The 12,252-nt window shown below is 39.0% G+C and overlaps 1 protein-coding gene across 2 annotated transcripts in view; it reads left to right on the top strand.

Annotated features, from left to right (window-relative positions):
- Positions 1–11,976: 11,976 nt before the first annotated feature.
- Positions 11,977–12,252, top strand: part of rhobtb4 (Rho related BTB domain containing 4) — a 46,273-nt gene continuing 45,997 nt past the window's right edge. For both annotated transcript variants that reach the window (XM_088008950.1, XM_088008949.1), the window contains exon 1: positions 11,977–12,250. The gene's annotated coding sequence lies outside the window, so the exon portion shown is untranslated. The remainder of the gene's footprint in view (positions 12,251–12,252) is intronic.

Below are 12,252 nucleotides of genomic sequence, written 5' to 3'. Positions count from 1 at the left end.
GGCACAAAACATCAGCTGACGGGGCTGTTTTGAACCCACACACATGGCAAGTTATGTAACCTACATTTTGTAGGCGCCAAGTGACTGTCATGCTAACGATTTGTCCAGGCCAAACGCAAACATTAACCACTGCGACATTGACACACATGCCTTTTATGGAGTCAATAATTTTGAGTTTGTAATGTGTCGAGCTGACCGGAGAGGACGAAAGTGTCGATGTGCTGGTCCCAATCGGATTGACACTGATATTACATAACTAACTGGAACAGTGGCACAAAGATAGGTAAAAATAAAATAAATAACAGGAAGCAAATAACTAAGATAGCTGTCCTGAAGCATATGCGAAGACACGTTGGAATGGCAAGAAATTAGAACGAAGTTTCTCAGACTGAGAACACAGACAGACAACAGCAGTCATGTAACCCTCGTTAACTGTGTCAACAGTGCTGTGCGGCTCTCTGGTCCGATACACAGCCTCAGGGCCACTCATGCTAGGCACTGCCACAGAAGATGTCAATAGCTGGCTCCTAGCTGAGCACACAACAGTGGGAAGATCAAACCTCAGTACAGACTGTTCTCAGATGTTTTTTTTTTTTTTTTTTTGTGAAACTTTGTTAACTGTATATGCTCATGTTTCAAATTAAAATGAAACCTAAGAAATATCCTCACAACAAATTTAATCGCATTATATTGGAAATTATGTGACTTTTTTTCTGACAAGTAAATAGTAATGGTAAAGCAAGCAATACCATTTTAAATGCAACTTGATTAGTAAATAAAGCCCACTTGTTTGAATCCAAATACACAACTAGTCTCGAAAGACTTCATATGTTTGACAGGGAATATTAGCAAACGACAAGCATCATGAAGACTTAGGAACGGAGCAGACGGGTCAGGGATGAAGTTGTGAAGAAAATGTATGCAAAAGAGCGCTGTTTAAAACAAAAGAGTGCTGTTCAATCCATAATATGAATGTGGAACTTGTACTGCAAAAAGGAGACCCCACTGAAGGGTCAAGCAAGGATATCAACAAGGGAAGCTCTCAAGAGACCCACAGTTACGAGCAAGGAACTGAAGCAAACCGCAGCTCAGCTGAGAAAACCTTTTGACAGAACAATTATTAGTTGTAAACTCCAAAAATCTGACTATTACAGAACATTAAGAAGAAAGCAATGGTTGAAAGAAACACACAGCAATTCTCTCTTGCAACTTTCCATTGACCAAGTAACTAACACCATCAACGTTCTGTTAGAATGTGCTCAGGACCAATAAAGTCTCCATTTTTTTGGCGTACAAGCAAAACGCTTACATGTCTGCTTGGGGACGCCGACCCAAGCAGACAATCTCCACAGTGAAACATGGTGGTGCAGGTGTCATGCTTCGAGGATGTTTCTTTTCAGCATGGACAGAACAAGTGCTCAGAGTTGATGAAATGATGCATAAAGCAGCTAAATAGAGGGCAAAACTGGAAGAAAAGTTGTTAAAGGTGGTTCTTGGACTTTTAAGTTTTTGTAAATGCTCAATCTATGTATCCCATGAGGAAAATCCCAGGGAGGGTCTTGCTATGCACAAGGCTCATTTAGCTTTACACAAGACATAATGGAACCAGCTGGACATTAGTCATCTTGTTAGGGTGTCTGTGTTTGCATGTTGTCTTAGTTTCTTACATTTATTTTCTTTTTCTTTTTTTTTTTTTAAAGCAAACATCCAACTAGACAAGTTTGTTCAGTGAGATAAGTTAGTCACTAAGTTTCGACCTAACCTGCAGAGTTAAATTCCACATCTGAAAACAAGTTCATCCATTAAGATCACACTGAGTCTCAGGTGTGGTAGCAACATTTTCTTGTGTCATAATATGTGTTAACTATGACATGGCTTTCCTATATTAAGTGTGTGTGTGTATGTTCTTTTTATCCTTCCTGTGGAGAAAGACCACTCCTTTGTCTACCTGGCTTTGTTGCAGCTGCCTGGGCCTTTGCCTCTAAGCCTGTCGGGTTAGAAAATCGACAAGTGGGGTAAACAAGCCAAAGCTTCTCCAGCTTGCGGTTACAGACTTACCACCCGTCTGACAAAGTAATTGGTGAACAAGTGGCTGAACAATATCTTGCATAAATAGATGTTCTATTTGAGTCGCACCAAAAATCCAAGGGGGAACTATGTAAAACTGACAGAGAGAAAAATTGCCGTCTAATGGACTTTCAGACAGTATAAGACAAATAATAAATTCAATAAAATCCAAATCTTCACAAAATAACATTTGCTTAATTGTTTTTGTCTAGTATATTATTATTATATCAGCAAGATTTTTAGGCATTTTAAATGCTCTCCAGTCAGAACGCAATGAGGGAGCCTACGACATCCGAGGCTTAAAAGTGTCATGATCACTGCACTGAAAAATGTATTCATGTCGCATAAGTCTTTCCGCATTCTGATGACGGTGTCATGTGAAACCTTCTTCTGTATTTCATTTACAACTTTGGGATTTTATGTCGTAGACCAACTGACGTGGCAATCGATTGTGATACATAGTTTTTAAAATATTGAGAAAATTCAAGGAAAATTAATGTTTCTTTTTAGGAGGCAGTGTACAAATATTACATTGAAAAGACATTGTAATATTTTCTGCTGGTACTGTATTCTTTGTTACACATTCTTTGGTAACACTTTATTTGAAGGGGGTTGAATAAGACTGTCATGACACCATCATTAACATGACATAACACATGTCATGAACATGAATAAGCCTTCATGAATATTTATGACAGTTGTCATAAAGCGTCATTCGGTAAATTATGACACTTTTAATACAAAGTTGACATTATTCAAAATGTCTTTGTTATGACAACTTGACATTAACCAATAAATCATTACTGATATAAATTTGTTATAAAAGTATTACTGATTGGACTTTAAAAATTAGGTAACTTTATGTTATTAAAGGTAAAGTTTAAACAGTAATGATTTCCTGGTTAATGTCAAGTTGTCATAAAGACATTTTGAATAATGTCAACTTTGTATTAAAAGAGTCATAATTTACCAAATGACGCTTTATGACAACAGTCATAAATATTCATGAAGGCTTATTCATGTTCATGACATGTGATATGTCATGTTTATGACAGTGTCATGTCAGTCTTATTCAACCCCCTTCAAATAAAGTGTTACACATTCTTTTTTGTAGTACTTTTAGATTATTTTTCAGGGCCAGCATCTTCACAGTTTACATTAACTGTGAAGATTATTTAAGAAATCACTCGACTTTTTCTCCGTTTTGTTTCTGACTGGTGATTGACAAAGTACTTATACACTTTGTAGGCCTATGTAAAATTACTTCAACGGAGAACCTAAAAAAAAAATTACTTTTCAGGTTCCACTATTATGTAATAAATAGGGTAAGCTACAGTAAATTTAAATATTTTCAGCGATGTAGGAATTGTCCAACAGTAAGCGGTACAAAATGGAGAAATACACCACATCCTAAGAAGAATGAAAAGCATGAACATAAGATCATGCAAACATGATTCCTTCTGTGGGTTTACATTTATTGGAATGTGGAATGACTTGAGAGACCCGTTCAATTTGAGTTCTCACAAATGTAGACTATTTACAAAAATGGGTGGAGACAAGGTACAACTGAGTAGTTTTGCTTTACTGCAATAGGCCTGATTACAGTGGAGCTGCGGTAACCTGTGCTGCTGCACCGCCTGCATCCCAAGGATGTGTCACTGAAAGCCACATCCATGTGTCCTGTTCTTTCCTGTCAAGCGTGAGTGAGATTTTGTTTCTCAGTCTATAATTTGCTCATTACTTGTTATAGTACTTACAGAGTTTTGATATGTCACCCTTTTCATTTAATGACTTTGGTAATATGGAGCACATCAGGTACTATAGTTCCCGTAAGTCTTGTTGTTTCAGAAATAAGGAATTATTTAAATATTGTACATTTTTTAATCTGAAGAAATGGTCAAACACTTTTTGTTCTGCAAGTATCCCCTAAATAAAATACATGAAAATCCAAAATACCCAAAATCCAGAGACAAAGGAAACATATGAAAAGGGTTCACATCTATAGATTACTTTTTACAAAGAAATTGACTCTTGCAGTTTTAAATTATAGCTATCAAATCAAAGTGTAGCAAAAACATGAATGTAGACCAAACGTTGTAGATTTTAGTTACACTAAAGGAAAGTAGCACACTATTAAGAAAACAATGTGTTATTTTTCATCCACTTCACAAATATTCTTTGCAATACAATCTCAACATATTTCATTGATATTTGTGATTATTACATGGCAAATGGGGTATGCATTCTTCTGCAAGCCGCCATCTGTGGCAAGTCAAGGTTCCAGGAGGTAATGAATAAGAGCAGTCATTTTAAATACATAAAAAAAATGAACACAGAGCACGCAATAAACTGACTGAACAATATTCAGCTATGATTGATAGGTCTGTCAAGACCTTTCCACATAACCACCTACTCCCCAACACATAAACACACACATAGATCCACACATTCCTCGCATAAACCCAGCATCATCGTTCAGACAGCACGGATAGGCAGTGAGACTTAACGGCATTAGATTAAAGTAAAATAAACATGATCAGACATTGCCATCTGTCCTGGAAAGACATGGTTGCCTAGCACGGGACACTGTTTGATTTGACTGATGCTGATGCGCTGATGGTTGAGTGTGGGTTTCTCTTTGTGTGTCCAGTAAGTGCAGATGACACAAAACACATGGTGATGGATTCATTTTCCTGACCGACTTCCGAATGGTCGGATCTAGATGAATCCGATGCCGCCCCTGTTTGTATCTGATATTCTGCTCACATGCTTTCCTAGAAGTGCAGTTGAGAACAATTGCTTTTGGTTTTATAACTGAATTAAAAAAGTCATATGTGAGATTAATACACAACATCAATCAATTCTCTCATATCTTTTCAAACTTTTGTAAACAAAACCTTTAATTTTGCAAAAAAAACCAACAAAAAAACAAAAAACATTTGCACTGTTATTCTTCCATTGAAGTCTAGAAGTGTTGTAATATGTATAAAGCTTTATCTTAGATGAAAGATCCATTGTTTATTTTCTTTTTCTCGTTAACACATGTGTTGGGGTGAGACAGTCGGCGAGGATCAAAATGGAGTCAGAACAATAATAACAGCAATATCCTGCAAGCCTTATCACGGTGCTCTGTCAGTGAGACTGCTAATTTAGCTAATATGAAAGAGATGAATGGCCATCTTCAGGGCACAACAGGATTTCAAAGCGCAAAAACATATCTGTCAAACGCCAGCCTGTGTTTTTTCTTGCATTTGTACATGCTAGAAAAAACTGTTGTTACAGCAGTCTGCAAGTTTCTCCTGGTCGTTGTGTTTATGTGCATGCTATCTGTTGAGTGAGTGTATGTTCACACTACAGTATCAGCACATATTTAAATAAAAAGAAAAAGACCTTTGTCATATCATGGTATGGGAAGTGGGTAAGAAGGAGCTAAGTGTAAAAGTAACCTCACAGAAGCCAGTGTCACGTTTTAAACCTGGCAAGGTTTGGCTTCTAAAGAACATTTTTGAGCCAAAGTCATCCTGAGGAAAATTCCAGCCGGCCATTTTAGGAGGCATACCAGTTCAATGGCCTGTTGACGCAAACAATAAATTACTGAATGACACGACAGGATCACATGAGTGCATTTAGGCTTCTGGCCCGGGGGAAATTCAAACTGAGCATCAGAACGGGGAAGAAATGCGATTTAAGTTTCTTCGCACATGGCGTGGTTGTTGATGCCAGGCAGGTCGCTCTAAGTATTTTTAAAACTGCTGATCCACTGGGATTTTGAAACGCAGTCGTTACTCAGGACTGTTTTAAAAGAGAAAATATTTACTAAATAACAGTCATTTGTATGAAAATGCCTTGTTTAGATGCAACCACAGTTCAGTAAAACTTTATTTTAAAAGAAAGACCAAAGCTTCTGGTCCTAGGAGGATCAGAAAACATTTCAAAACTCTTAAAAATAACCAAGTTTTCATAGTTATATAAAAAATTTGAAACTCAGAAAACAGGTTCAAGTGTCAGAGGACATTAAAAAAAAAAAAAAAAAAAATATATATATATATATATATATAACAGACAATTAGGCAGAGGAAGCAGCTGCTGTGAATCTCCTGTCTTTAGTCTTGTTTATTAACTTAAGACGTGTCCCTGCCAGCTGGACTGTCAGCCAGGACACAGTAAATGATATGTGATTAAACACAAACTGGGAAATGGAGCGAAAGTACAAACACAGCGATCCATCCATTTGTCCTGAGAAAACTATGCGCTGTCAGAGAAGAATGCTGTGACCCACACACCCGTCCATTAAGGATGGTCACTCTCTGACTGCATGTCTGCTTGAATGTACTGAGGAAAAAAACAAAGACAAAGGAGTCTAGCTATTAGAAAAAGTCAAAGAGAACAGTGACACGGAGGTCCCCATGTACCTGGATGACCCAGAGAGGTTGCTGTTTTTGTCACTTACAGTGGAAAACCCCCCCAAAAAACAACATTATGAGCATAGCCAGACTGTTTTATTTATAAGCACTTTAAAGTAACCAAAGTGCTGAAAAGATGTCATATATGAGATACGTTCCTTTTCAGCATAGACAAATAAGCATATACAGGACTCTGATACCGTCTTAAGTGCATCGTAATTGTACTCCACATGTCGTTCATAAGAAAGAGAAGAACAACCTGTTCATTAGTTGTAAAACCGAGGAACTGGAAGCCCTCTGGATCAAGTTCCAAACCTCCCGTTCCCTGCTCAGCGTCATAAGTTGCGTAAACAAGAGCCACACGGAGAGATGAGGGAAGAGGGACTGGAAGAAGTTGAGAAAGACATCAGAGTTTGTCTGGAAAATGCGGCCAAAAGATGGCAGGGCAGAGGTAGCCGTGTTTCCATGGCAACCCAAATGTGCAGTTGGTGAAGTGACGCCGCTCGGGAGTATTACGTGGCATCCGTGCTGACATGAGGCCTGTGTGCCAAAGCCCAGCCAACAGCACGGAGCACACGCCCGTGTCTATTCATAGCACCTAAGAGGCACCCCGGGGGGGCCACAGGGAGCCCTGATAGTGGGCCAGAGGGCCAAAGAGCCCAACTGGCCACAGTCTGCATAGCACCCCTTGAATGAGTCTATGGATGCTTGGAGAGATTAAGGGATTAGCTCTTGGAAGGGCTTATATGACAGTTTCTTTGATCTTTGTCCATTTTGACAAATTGTCACCTGGCTCCTCAGTCATCAGAGTAAAATTGCATAAATTCTAGTATCTATAGTCTCAAATTAAGCAAACACATAAAGTTTTCATATATGCATGGGCATTCAATTTAAGACAAGCGATCCTCCTTTAAAAAAATAAAAATAAAATCTCAGTGCCTCCCAGTGCGTTTTATGACTGCACCTTAGGACAGAAAATGCATTTTTAAAGTATTTAAATGGCAAACATCTTAACAACAAAGTATTTTCATTGGCTACAACCGTCTTACTTGGGCTAAGAGCTAAAAGGACAAAGAGAAAACTTATTCAAACTCTGACCCAGATGCATGCTTGTTGTGGAGTCAAGGGAAACCGGGAACTGAAACCCGGCTGCATTATTGTTCCTCTCAGAGATATAATTTCACTTCATATCAAACTTTAATAACAGATCGACTTTATTGTAAGCATTCAAAACAAAATTGCCATTTATGCCTGGTGATCCAAAGCTGTCTACAAGGATCTTAAAAAAACCCCACACACAATTCTACAAGCCAACTTAAATCTTAAATTAAAGTTCACACATTTCAAAGTTTTCTCACCATCACATTCCTCTCAACCAGAAGGGAAAGTTGACATTTGGAAATCAAGTTTCAGAGTCTGAAGGGAAGAGCCGGGAGGGACAGAATCCATGTTGCTTTAAGTCCAGTGTGAGGTTTAAAAGTCAGTGCTGATTCGGGTTGCCAAATCACAGTCCACAGTCAAAGCAGACATCTACTAAGAAACTTTTCAGTCTCTTCATTCTTTCTCCTGTGGAAAAGCTTTGTGAATATTTCATATTCCAACAAGACTTGGCACATACTCAAACTGGCAATGGTGACCAAAAGCTGATTTAGTCACCCTGGTGTTACTGTCAGGTGTATTGGCCAGCATGCTCTCCTGACCTGAACCCCATGAAGAGGCCATGGTGTACTGTCAAGAGGACGATAATACACCAGACCAGGCAACGTGGATGACCTGAAGCAACCTGGGCATGCCCCTCCATAGAATCACAGGCTTATTATAGATGATGAAGTAATTCATACAAAAGTAGGACCACCCAGATTCTGATTGCATAGAAATGAACATACTATATATATATATCTGATTTTTTTTTATTGACATAATGTAATATTTAAATTTCCTGAAACACTGAATGTTGGGCTTTTGTTATCTGTAAGTCATAAATATAAAATTTACAAAAAATAAAGGCCTATTTTTTTTTTTTACTCTATGTGCAATGATGTAAATACAAAATAAATGATTGTCAGCTTCTGAAATGAGTGACAACATTTTCAGGATTGTCTAGATATTCCTGTATAGAAGTTTGCTGTAGGTGTTGCCAGTTTCTGGGTGGATGCCAGTTAAAGCTGCTAAGCAGAAACACCATTGTGAACGGCAGGAAAGAGAAACTATTAGTCACTAGTCACTCTTTAGCAGCATGTCGGGACTCTATCAATGAAGCGTCTAGCAGGTTTGTTAGGCTGTGCTTGACCTCTTTAATTTAGACAGTCAGTCTAGAAAGTAGAAGATAAGATATTGGAAGAAAAACGTTCTTCCAATATCTTTTTGCTGGGATAATGTGCAATCTCCTGTGGAACTCCTTACTCACTGATATCATTAAAGCGTGATTGGGACAACAGAGCTGTCCTATGGATTTACTTATCTCTTAGCTGTATTGATCTCGAGTAAAGCTACCAGTCAGACCAGACAAGACGAAACCCCTTTACCTTAACAACCACGGCAATGTTTAAAGAAATAGAAAATAGTTTAACTGGTGTTTCTACCAGTTGGTGTCTACATGGTGCCTAACTGCAATAATAAAGACTTAGTGACCCAAAGAGGTCACTCGTCGCTACAGCTCTCTGACTCTGAATGAAGAAGAGTGGAGAGAATATAATATAAAAGTTTATTTGTAAAAGTTGTTGAGCTGAAGAGGTGAAATTCATTTTTATTTGGTGAGAGCCTTTTGCTCTTTGATTTAAAATTGGACTTAAAAATTACTTTTTGGAGATTACGTTATTGCAGTAAAGGCTCACAGATTTTGCTTTCCAGTCTTTCAGTGTGGATTATTTCCTAAAGTAAATCAATTGCGTGCTAGTAATTTTAGTACATAAAACTCTGCAACTTAATATTAACATATGTTAATATATATGTTAATATATGTTGTATATTAACATATATACAACAAGAATTCAAGAATTTTATTGAATTCTTGTTGTTGTTAAAGCAAGCTTCACGTGGACATTTCACAATTGTGGTTCTTTGTGATTAGCAAATAAAAATATAAGAGAAAATTTACAACCCAACTCTTACGTCGGTTTACTGTCGCCACAATGTCCAGAGGGTGGTAAAGTCGGTGAGAAGGCTTGAACCGTCAGGTCAGAGACTCTTTTGTGCCTGACTGTTCAAGCTCAATTGGTGCAACAATAATACAGCTTTGTTTGGGAGATCAGGCAGAAGAAAAATAGAGGCTCCATGGCAAAAAGAGACCCATTGTAGTGTGTCAGCACCCTAAGTTCGACAGCATTGTGGTCACTTAATGGCCTGTGTCAAAGGCCATTGTGGCTCGCCACAGTGGAGGTTCAGATTTTCTGAGTGAAAATTGATCTGAGCTGGTCAAAGATTGGATTTATCTGTGCAGTCTGTGATCGGTTTGTTCGGCTGCAGGTTATTTGTTTCTGCACATTTGGTTGAGCTGGAAGTGCAACACATAGATCCAGCCATATTTATCCGTATAAATTTAGCTGATATGGGCCTTTTATAACCACTGGGATCAGCAGTTTACTCCTCTTGGAAAAAGAGAAAGAGTGAGGGCCGAACCACGTGGATCCCTCATTGTACCTCTATTGTCCCCATGCGGCTCTATCAATAGTGCTATTGCCGTGTCCACGGGCAAGAGAAAAGTGCTGCAGATGACACTTTGAGATAAAAGCTGGGAGCACCTATGTTGTGAAATGAAGAAGAGTGGAGAAACTGAGCATAGCAAATGTTCGGAAGCAAACAAATGGCACTGTCAGTGATGTGTCCTTTGAGCTGCAGTTGTCAGCATAATTTTGCTTGAAGTGCTTATCCTAAACTGATACATGACTACAGCATGTTCCACTACTTGTCCACCACTTGTGGGTGTGTGCCCGTGCGTACGTGAGATGACTCCATGCTTGGTGGCCACAGCTGGGGGCGGTTGCCAAGAGCCTGCATCCATGCCGACACTGAAGCAAGCCTGGGCAGGTTGTTCCATTACCTGCCTAGGACAATGACTGCTTTAATCATTTGGCTGCAAGTAGGTTATAGGGAATTGCAGAGAGACATATGTTTTTTTCAAAAGAATATTAAAAAGAATATGAATGAATTAGGACTAATTTCTGTTCTTGTAGTACTTATTGCTCCCCCTAATCTTTTGCTGATGGACTCAGTAAAAGTTTATAAATTAGAAATCTTCGGACTCCCGAGCTACACAAAGGAAAATTGTTGTAGTGATGTTTTTCTTAGGCTATTTTTAGCAAAAAGATAAACTTAGTCAATTATTTATGTTAAGAATGCTTCTAGACTTTCACATCTGGAAGTAACTAGTATTGTTGCAAGCAGTGGAGTTTATGGCAGACTTCTGCTTCTACTTTGCAGCGGTGCTGTGCCAGCGGATGTCTAAATATTGCAGCTGTTGCTGTTCCTTTTTCCTGTTGTCACGTATTTATTGTGTAGGTCTGTCTGCACAGCATGAAGACCTCTATTGATAGCAAGTTCAAACTGTGCTCTCTTCAAAATAAAAGGAAAGTCAGTCACAGACAATAAGTCACAATTTGACGTTTCTCTATTGGCAAATTCGAATGAGTTTCAACCGGTAACTGATGCATCTATCGTATGGGTAAAAAACTATGAGAAACAGTCTGAAATACTTTTGGAAATCATAACCTAGACATACTGATGAATATTGACTGCTGATTAATACTTTCCACTTAACACTCCTTTAAGTCTTTGCTAAACAATAGTTTGAGTTGGTATAACCTCTCCCACATGGTGAAAACACCTGTACTAATCTGATCTATATCCATGGTCCACCCAACAGTTTCAAAATGTCTTACATCAGCTTTGGCAATGATGAAACACCGGTGAAGGCTTTCAGTTAATTGCAATTGGTTAGCATTCTCCAGCCTTGCATAAACAGACTGACTTGGTTGGACATGCTAAAGTCTGAGCATATAAGCTTGAGATATACGCTCAAGTACTAAAGTGCCCCAGTGAAAAAAATTGTAATGTTTTTGCACCGATTCCCAAAACATGTGAGGTTCAAAATTTGCCAAACGGTTTACCGCCACATCCATCTACTGTCTACATTCATGAGATGTGCAACCCGATTCTGTTGACCCTCCCCCAACAGAATGACAAGCCCATTCAACAAAACCTTAATTTTAGATTAAATGTGTTATTATTTAAATAAACTAAATCATAGACTTGCTTGCAGCGAATCTATTTAAAAACAATTAAATATTGAATAAATTACCATTTTTTTGTTGATAATATTTTTAGACGCGTCTATATGAAGCAGAACTGTAAATGCACGCAGGGTTCAACAAAAAGTCAATGGACGAACACAGCAGTGAGCGTCAGAGTCACACAATCATCGAGCACTACACGATGCTCCGTCCTTTATCCCCAGCTTCCATAGGAACTCGGCGGAAATTGAACCGCCTCACGTCTGCGCGCACCATCCCGGCTCGGAGAGGCTGAGCTGGCTCCACTTTATGAATGGATGGGTGTGGCATGAGTGTCCATAATGAGGCTGTCGTCACCGCGCTTGTTGATAGGCTAACGGCGTGCTGCGAGTGAAGGATGGTCCCGGAGTGAAACACAGCTGCACCTCCACCACGGCGGTCACAAGAGGCAACGAAGGGAAGGAAAACAGAGAGAGAGAGAGAGAGCGGAGTGGAGAGCGCAGCGTCTTCACCCACTGCCCCGCGAGGACCAAACTTCTGGGTGACATTCTGGT

This window comes from Poecilia mexicana, unplaced genomic scaffold, assembly GCF_051168715.1.
Source record: "Poecilia mexicana isolate PSO_F unplaced genomic scaffold, ASM5116871v1 scaffold_9, whole genome shotgun sequence".
Lineage (NCBI taxonomy): Eukaryota > Metazoa > Chordata > Actinopteri > Cyprinodontiformes > Poeciliidae > Poecilia > Poecilia mexicana.
The sequence above is the reverse complement of the archived record's forward strand: the minus strand, read 5'-3'. Positions and strand labels throughout refer to the sequence as shown.